The 10,287-nt window shown below is 32.4% G+C and overlaps 1 protein-coding gene across 1 annotated transcript in view; it reads left to right on the top strand.

The window, feature by feature from the left end:
• Positions 1 to 276: 276 nt before the first annotated feature.
• LOC127711397 (sodium- and chloride-dependent GABA transporter ine-like) overlaps positions 277 to 10,287 on the top strand; it is a 59,061-nt gene continuing 49,050 nt past the window's right edge. The window contains exon 1 of the mRNA XM_052217428.1: positions 277 to 585. The gene's annotated coding sequence lies outside the window, so the exon portion shown is untranslated. The remainder of the gene's footprint in view (positions 586 to 10,287) is intronic.

Below are 10,287 nucleotides of genomic sequence, written 5' to 3'. Positions count from 1 at the left end.
CATACATCCATAATTTTTAAGATGAATGATCGATGCCTATATAGCCTTTCATAATTGGCGTTTATTATTTATTCCCATTCATAATCATTGACTCTCCGGTATTAAGTCCTAATTAGATCAGTTCCCAGAGGTAAACAGCAATGACTTGAATGTTCTGTTTTTTCAACTACCTTTTATAACACCTACGGAGTTTTAGTATCCAATACAATATCGATTCTTAAATTATACTACTCTGATGAACTCTTGAACTCCACTGGTTTCCAATCATATTTGGTAGATTTTGTAATGAGGCCACAAGAGGGAAATCTGATTGAAACCAGTACAGCAATTGTTGAAACGGCGGGTTTAAAGTGGTGATATGCATCGCTGTGATCGGGTGTATAATTTATTCTGTGTTATGTTTGTAAATATTGTGTTATAGTTTTTGACAGTATTACCTGTCATTTGACAGAGTTGAATATAATCCGGAGGGACCACTGACAAAGAAGTGGAGTAGAAAATATTGCACCAAGCAGGGTTACTGAGTCTGTTTTTTTTTTGTTACGCAACGTAAGAAAAACGTGCAATTCCTGGTGATCGGAAAAGGTAATTTCTTATATAATTTTAAAACAATATTATAAAATAAAATAACAGTAGTTTATATATGATGCCCTCTATTCTTGTTTTCTAGATCTTCTGAACAGGTTGGGAACAACCCCCCTAATGAGGGATATCTTTTAAATGAGGGACTGTCCCTCAGACAAGGGGTTATTTTGCTGTTGTAATCTTTCTAATTTAAAAGGGGGAAAAGTAGGACATGTCTCAACTAAATAAAAACTGACCTTTTCGTTTCTATTGGTGGTCTGACTATACACCAATCTCGAGTTGTTTTTTAGATAGAGCACGGGTTGACCCGGGGTCAATCGGCGTAAACGACATCATCGAACAATCCGTTCTTATTGTGACGTATTCCCAAAAGCATTGTAACGTGTGGAAATTACGGGATAGTGTACATATTCGAAAATCGTCTACATCATACATGTACATGTATGTACAATCACACAGCTATCCAGAAATTTCAGATTTTCACTTCTTGGTTAACTTTAATTTTGCCTAGTCTATTACTGATAATGGAAGTTGATGTCAAATGCACGCCCTGTATGAATCCTAATGCAATGCATGAATTGAAGAAGTCCGTTAAGTTTGAAAGGTTTCCCCAGTTGTTAACAGCTGCCAAAATTTAAAAAGTACGGGAAACCTTTTTTATAAACAACTATTGTTTTTGTTTGTTTAGTGTTGTATGAATATTAGCAAAACAATTTAAAAAATCAGTCGAAATATTTTAAAATATTTTAAAGAATATTAACTTAAAAAAAATATTTTAAAAAAGTGGGGTCCATTCTGCGATGCCCAAGTACCTGTTTGTTTAATTCGGTAATAGATGAAAATGAAAGGCAAATAGCCATTGCCAATGAAAAAAAAAGGCCAGACCCTTCAGGGATTTACATGTATTATGTAAACAGAAAATCCTGCATCAACATTTATTTTGTACCAGGTTTGGAAAAATCTTCACAAAAGGATACAAGATATAGCTTTGGACATTTAAATTTTTGTAGTGTTGCATTCTTATGTTTGTTACTATTGTTTTTTATTGAGGTTGGGGGCAATGCATCAAAAGGCTAGACCTTTTGGTTACGACCTGTTGATAAAAGCCTGGTTGATTTTCAGAATAATAAGTCTGATATTGTCTGACAAAGTAATTTTTTATTAGGTTTCAGAAATCTGTTCAAATTAAAAGTTTGATCTTGCTTTTGATCTAAATGAATGTATGCACTTTTAAAGTCATATAAAACGAGTTTCATGTAATTCTAATGTTATCAAAATTATTGTAATATATATATACTAAACTAAGTCCTGTATGCACGTTTTAAATTTTTTTATTACGAATCTATAACGTATCATTGACAAATAATATTTCATTCAGTCATTGGTGATCACAAGTTAATTAACCTTCAAGTCTGTTGCAGAAGTTTATTGGATCGTGACATTGATAAACAATCAACACAGAGCATGTGAATTGATAGAGCTATGATTTTCTTTTTTTATATTTTCCATGCATTCCCATTTGTTAATTAAACTTTTCCTTAATAGTTGTTTAATGATTTGTTGTATAATATTTATTTCTTTAAGAATCAGTTATTTCTTATTACTTTCCAGTGCATGTTTGTTTACATTCTTTCATTACGTTTTCCCCTCACACTTGCGCTATGCAGTGGCCGTAGTTCTAACGAGAGGTCTTGTAGTTAAGGTCACTGCCTACAAGAAAATATCGGTGAATTACTGTACTGGAAGACAATAATTCAGTAGCAGTATATTCATGAAGATTTTGATAATATAAAGGATTTTCTTGTACAAGAAAGTTCACTTACACTTGTTTTATTGTAAAACTTAGCCATTCAAGTATATAAAACATATTCAACTTTTTTTTTAAACTTAGTGTTTCATATGACTTAAATATTTTTGCATTGTTTCTCTAAACCCCATTTGGGTTATTATAACCCTAACCCAGATGGTTATTTTATCCATAGAACATATTTGATGTGCATAATTACCAATATCCAAGTTAATCTTAATCCACCTTCCCTGAACATTCATATAATTATATATACATAGGCTTACCCAAATAGATGATTTAATCCAGACATATTATATTTAATTTAAATCACACAATCCTATTATTCAACCCCCCAAAGAAGGATTACTGTGGCCAGTATGGTGGAACACAGGAAAGGCTGGTACAGCTCATTCCAATTCTCGAACTTTCATGAAATTATACCAAAAAATTTCATTAACTAGCATATTTTCTGAATTTTTCATCGTCATAAAGTCTAACATGTACGTTAGTACTGTTAAATTTCAAGAAAACTTGTTTCAATTCCAAATTCATATGATTGAAGAAAGTTAAATAACTATAAGCATGATAAAGGAGAAATCGCAGAAGGCCATTTCAGACAATACACTGTCCAAGTTTTCAAAGAAATGCTACTTTTTATACATTGCATTCCTAATCTTGACAGGATCTACAAAAAATATGTAAATTTGTTCAGTAAGCTGTAGAATTTAGATAATGTTGATACAAATTTTAACAAGTTGTCACACCTTGTTACAGAAGGAAGGCCCCACAAATTTTAACAAGTTGTCACACCTTGTTATAGAAGGAAGCCCCCCGCACCCCAACCCCCCCAAAAAAAATCTGTTCTGGACCTCCCTACCTACCTTACCTTTTCATGCCTATGCTTTAACATTTTATGGACATTTTGGTTAAGCATTGTTAAAAAGTTGAGAACATTTTACAAATAGTCCATGTAAAGTATTTTTGCAAAATTATTTTTTTTAGCAATGCATAATTAATGTACCTTCATTTTACCTTCCCTATTTATTTCTGCCTTTTTTTATGTAAACAAAGATCTAGATAGGAAAACAAGTCAATGACTATTATGGTTCAGTTGAATACAGTTAAATCAGATAAAATTCTAATTATTTATAAAGTAAAAATGATTTAAGATGTAAGTGAGAAAGTTTATTTTTTCAGTGTCAAAATATTTACTAACTTACAATTACTTCTCCAAATACTATATTGACATCATTTTGAACCTATTGAATTTTAAGATATTATAACCATTAGCAATTCATTTGATTTAAAGGTTTCAACTCCAGTTTCCAATTTTAATGATTTAAGAAGTAGGATCATATTTATTTACAATTACAATGTCAAGTTCAATGATTATAATATTTTCTTTACTATTTACCATACATTTTTAAACCTAGTTTTCATTGTTGACAACCGGTCTTAAAATAAATATATGGTGCTTGCTCTTTTCTATTAATTGTAAAGTTTAAGAAACTCTGACTGCTACATGTACATTTTTTGTACATCAACTATTTTGTGTAGGTGCCTAATGCATGTAAGTTTGTCTTTTTTTTTTTATTCATATTTTATTCTCGAAATAGAACACAATTATATAAATACTGTTTTTATTTTTATACTCTTATTGGTTATATGACTATTTTTTAATTTGGTTCCAGTGTGTCTGCAGGCACTCAGCCATCATTCATAATTTATGTCTGTAAATATAAAAAGAAATTATGCATAAAATGAAAAAAATCTGTAGCCCATGGAATATTTTTCTAATTTCAACTGAAACAGATCAAATTTGCATCCATAAAAATTATGAATATTAAATTTTTTAAAGTAATTTCTATAAAAGCTCAACTAGTATTGGGATAAGTCAAATAATTGGCCAGGCAAGTAGATTTTTGTATATATTTAGTGCGTGAAGAATTTTGATATTTCCACACCCCTGCTAAGCCATAAAATGGATGCCATTGAAATGCATGTTTATTTGAATACACTTCCGTAGGTATCAGACTAGCAGCTTTACATCATGTATAATACAAAATGTAATTATAGAAAATTTGAAGTAATTATATTGCTAAGATTACCTTTGAATGTTGTTGGACCAGCTGTATAGAAATCACTGAACTTTTTACAATGTCACCAACAAACATAAATCAAGATTTCTTATAAAATGTGGTGATTAAGGTTGTAGCCTTTTCCAAGGATTCATTGGTGGGACACTGTACTATGAACATGTCCAGATCTTGGGTTCTAATTCAATGTAATGGCCAATTTTCCATTCACTTTACAGTATCAGGATTCTCTGAATACTAATTTTGATAAACCTGAAATTATTTGATCTCATATGTCAGAAGTTTCAGGAGGAAAAATCTTTTTTTACAGCATTTGGTAAAAAAAATGTGAATTTGTTAACATTATTTTGAGACAAAAAAATTGATACGATTTGTGGACACCATTTATTTTAGTTGAGGGTGTTTTGGTTAGGTATACTATTCACTTTTCAGTTATCAAGATACTCTTGACATTCTAATAGTCCACCCTGACACCATTAAATCAGATATCCTGTTTATTTTTTCTTCAGGCCAAAAAAAATATATATTATATGCATGTTTCCTGTCTCCTAGCAGAAAAAAAGGAAAGGTTCGTAAACGCCTTTTTATACGACCGCAAAAAATTTTTGCGGTCGTATATTGGTATGACGTTGGCGTCGTCCGAAGACACATTGGTTTTCGCACTCTAACTTTAGTTTAAGTGAATGGATCTCTATGAAATTTTACCATAAGGTTCAATACCACAAAAGGAAGGTTGGGATTGATTTTGGGGGTTATGGTACAAACAGTTAAGGAATTAGGGGCCAAAAAGGGGCCAAAAATAAGCATTTTTGTAACTTCCAGACATAACTTGTGTGTTAGTGTATGGATCTCTCTGACATTGTACCACAAGGTTCCATATCACACAGGGAATGCTGGGATTGATTTTGGGGGTAATTGCCTCAATATATTAGGAATTAGGGGCCAAAAAAGGGGCAAAAAACAAGCATTTTTCTAGTTTCATGACAATAACTTGTGTGTAAGTGTATGGATCTTTCTGAAATTGTACTACAAGGTTCCATATCACAAAGGGAAAGCTGGAATTGAGTTTGGGGGTAATTGCCCAAAACGTTTAGGAATAAGGGGCCAAAAAGGGGCCAAAAATAAGCATTTTTCTAGTTTCCAGACGATAACTTGTGTTCAAGTGTATGGATCAACCTGAAATTGTACTGCAAGGTACCATACCACAAAGGGAAGGCTGGGATTGAGTTATGGGTGATGAATCATAAGGGGGTTCAAAAAATTTTGGGGGGGGATTTTTTTTTTTTCCTTTTTTTTCTATTTTTCCTTTTTTTTTTCTTTTAAAATTTTCCATTTTAAGTTGGTTATTTCTGTTTTATATTTAAAAGCAAATAATAATGATATGGTAGGAGATACACACCAAACAGGATGTGTAAATTATTATATAATAAGTATTGTACAAAAGCAAGAAATTTTCAATTGCACAGTATTGCACAATAGCAAGAAATCTTCAATTGCACAGTATTGCGCAATAGCAAGAAATCTTCAATTGCACAGTATTGTGCAATAGCAAGAAATATCCAATAGCACAATATTGCACAATAGCAAGAAATTGTCAATTGTACAGTATTGCGCAATAGCAAGAAATATTCAATTGCACAGTATTGTGCAAAAGAAGATACTTCGTATAAATTGCTTATTTCTTGACCAATTTCAATGGGGTTTTATTCTTGAATTCTTGGGGTTCTTTAATATGCTGATTCTAACCGTGTATTAAGTTTTTGGATTTTGGGCCCCGTTTCTAAATTGGTCCACATTGAGGTCCAAAGGGTCCAAAATTAAACTTTGTTTGATTTCATCAAAAATTGAATTATTGGGGTTCTTTGATATGCTGAATCTAACCGTGTATTTAGATTCTTAATTTTTGGTTCCGTTTTCAAATTGGTCTACATTAAGGTCCAAAGGGTCCAAAATTAAACTTAGTTTGAATTTTAACAAAAATTGAATTCTTAGGGTTCTTTGATATGCTGAATCTAAACATGTATTTAGATTTTTGATTATGGGCCCAGTTTTCAAGTTGGTCCAAATCGGGGTCCAAATTAAACTTTGTTTGATTTCAACAAAAATTGAATATATGGGGTTCTTTGATATGCTGAATCTAACCATGTATTTAGATTTTTGATTTTTGGGCCCCATTATCAACTTTGTCCACATTGAGGTCAAAAGGGTCCAAAATTAAACTTTGTTTGATTTCATCAAAAATTGAATTCTTGGGGTTCTTTGATATGCTGAATCTAACCATGTATTTAGATTTTGGATATTGGACCATAATAGGTGAATGTCCAATTTAAAATTTTTAAGTTCTTAGACCACATTCATTCTGTGTCAGAAACCTATGCTGTGTCAAATATTTAATCACAATCCAAATTCAGAGCTGTATCAAGCTTGAATGTTGTGTCCATACTTGCCCCAACTGTTCAGGGTTTGACCTCTGCGGTCGTATCAAGCTGCGCCCTGCGGAGCATTTTATTTAATTTCTAAGAATGTTTTACATAATACAGGGCAATGTTGTGGACTTTAAAGAGGCATCACCAAAAAAGGTCTGCACTTTAACGGTATTTAACCAAAAACATCCATAAATTGTTTTTGTGTACGCATGAAAATTTAGGGAAGATATGGATGCAGGAAACACAACTCTATTTTGGTCTCATCTACAAAAAAAATCTTTTGAATTGAATGCGGATTTTGGTAATAAAGTACTCACTTTTCAGTATCAAAATACACTCTATTGTGACATTGTAAATTGCAACAATAAATCACCTATCAGATATTATCCAATACTTAAAGGTGAAATTTTGTTTATAGAAATTAAGTCTTTTTGAATAAGGAATTTGGCAAGGTAAACACTTGCATGTATAGTCTCCTATGTTCCTTGTGTTCTGCCACCATCGTCAAATCATTTTGAAGATATTCACATCAAAGTTGATCCATATTAGTTACTTGTTGTAGAGATGGGAAAAAAATCCCCCCCCCCAAAAAAAAGAGTAGTTTTAATATACTACAGAATAATTATACATTCTTGAACAGGCAATACAAGCAAATGATTCAACTCAAGCTTGGCAGTGAGATGTAAGCTTTTGTTCAGTGTTGGCCTCACAGCCACTTTGAGATGAAGTAGAGCAATATATGTGCTTGTAAAGACTTTTTGGTTAAAAGGAAGTAATTAAAGAAAGGTAATAGGTAGAAGTAAATTTATTTTCTTCTGCCCTGTTAATTAGAAAACAAAATTGAAATAGTGAGAAATGAGAGTTGCCTTGTGGTGTAGAAATAGCAAGAAATTAGGAGGAAACTCCCTTTGATGAGGAACATTTTCTGTGGAAAATTAAGCAAGGGGTGTTCTTCATTCATACTATTTCGAAAATACCGGAACCATAGAGTACCCTTAAAAAATGCCATTTTTCTATCACCATATGTGTTTTGCAGTTTTATTCACACCCAAAATTTCAGAATTTTACAGTTTTATCAAGGGATCTTTTATACTAAAAACGCAGGACACGAAAAGGCTAACATTGTCGCCTATGTAAATAATTACTACATTTTGACCTTTTGTTATAATTATACACAGCATATTTGCTCTTCAAAAATATACAATCACATCTTGTTAAACATTTTGTTAATGTACTACCCAAAGCAAGTAGGTCTTTCATAAACTTTTAATCAGATTCATTGTCTATTCAATCAGATGATTTCCTGAATATTCATGTTATAGTTCATTTATTTGAAAATGTTTTAATTATACAGGTTATATATGTATATAACTGTTCCATCACTAAGATATGCACAATCAGAAATAAACTGGTCATTCCTTGGGTTCAATTATACATTCTTTGCATACTGTTACTGGTTAAGGGCATACGATACAGTTACAGGGGAAGTAATGACGTTGCTAACGTAAATTGTTATTTCGCAACGTCAAACTGTGACTTATTGGAAAACGATGCAGTTTTCGACTGATTTTTATCATTCAAACTGATTTAACTCGAAAACGAGTTCATGGACCCTTCTTTTTTAAAATGACATTTGGTTTGATTACGTATGAAGATTATGTGTACCAATTTTCATGAAAAAGTCAATAGTGCAATTATTTTAAATTTGATAAATATACAGCAAAAAATGACCTTTTTTTCTACATTCATGAACATTTGATAAATATGAGTTATTTGTAAAAATAAAATGTGCAAATTTATAGAACATTTATATAAAACAGAAATTACAAATAATTTAACAAAAAACAGCTTGTGTTTATCTTTTAAAACAAAAAAGTTATGTATTTCTGTCGAAAGGAAAAATACGTCCACAAATCCGAATTTTGAGGAAATATCTGAAATTTCAACCTCAATTTACTCAAAAAGTAGCATATGATGGTATATTTTTTATTGCATATTTGATTTAATCAGGTACAAAATAGCCTATATGCAAATTTTCATCAAAATTTCATTACGGGATCAAAACTGTATCGTATGCCCTTAAATGTCTTGTTACATGTAGAATGATCATGTTCCTTTTTTTTTTTCTTCGAAAAAGGCCATTGTTTTATAACTCTTTTCTGTGCCTGTTATTTTAGGGGCACTATAGCTGCACAAAGTCATGCCCAAAAGAATTTATTTAAATTCTCAAATATGATTTATTATTTACATAATTCAGAACCACCAACAATACACAATATCTGGAATTAAGAGTGTATATTCCTGAGGTGACGACATCTAATTAATTATTGACATGACTTACAAAAACTGTTGATGGGTATGTCACAGGAAACCACATTATAACTATAAATATAAACAGGCTTGTAAACATAGAAAATAAATGGATTAAAATCCAATTGTTCTCTTTCCACCTCACACATTGATAATCAAGGTTTACATTAACCTCAGTGGCGGATCCAGGGGGGGGGGGAGGGTTCTTGGGGTTGGAACCCCCCTTTTTTTTGGCAGATCAATGCATTTGAATGGGGACATATGGTTGGAACCCCCCTTTCTCCTGGGTTGGGAACCCCCCCTTTTAAAATGGCTGGATCCACCCCTGAACCTTTATAGTTACAAAAAAAATTCCTAATACAGGAAATATTCCTAAACGAAAATGGTGTCAGAAGATAACTAATCTTGCACAGATTTCAAAAATGTATAGTTTGTAGTTACTTGCTTTGAAATAAGAGAGGTGGTCAGCTGCTTCCAGTTAAGTCACAACTTCAGGTGTCATATGATAGCTTTCTTTGAAATAAGGGAGGTGGTCAGCTGCTTCCAGTTAAGTCACAACTTCAGGTGTCATATGATAGCTTTCTTTGAAATAAGGGAGATGGTCAGCTGCTTCCAGTTAAGTCACAACTTCAGGTGTCATATGATAGCTTTCTTTGAAATAAGGGAGGTGGTCAGCTGCTTCCAGTTAAGTCACAACTTCAGGTGTCATATGATAGCTTTCTTTGAAATAAGGGAGGTGGTCAGCTGCTTCCAGTTAAGTCACAACTTCAGGTGTCATATCATAGCTTTCTTTGAAATAAGGGAGGTGGTCAGCTGCTTCCAGTTAAGTCACAACTTCAGGTGTCATATGATAGCTTTCTTTGAAATAAGGGAGGTGGTCAGCTGCTTCCAGTTAAGTCACAACTTCAGGTGTCATATGATAGCTTTCTTTGAAATAAGGGAGGTGGTCAGCTGCTTCCAGTTAAGTCACAACTTCAGGTGTCATATGATAGCTTTCTTTGAAATAAGGGAGGTGGTCAGCTGCTTCCAGTTAAGTCACAACTTCAGGTGTCATATCATAGCTTTCTTTGAAATAAGGGAG

This window comes from Mytilus californianus, unplaced genomic scaffold, assembly GCF_021869535.1.
Source record: "Mytilus californianus isolate M0D057914Y unplaced genomic scaffold, xbMytCali1.0.p SCAF_8, whole genome shotgun sequence".
In the NCBI taxonomy this organism is placed as follows: domain Eukaryota; kingdom Metazoa; phylum Mollusca; class Bivalvia; order Mytilida; family Mytilidae; genus Mytilus; species Mytilus californianus.
Note: the sequence above shows the minus strand (reverse complement) of the source record. Positions and strands in the feature narration are given on the sequence as shown.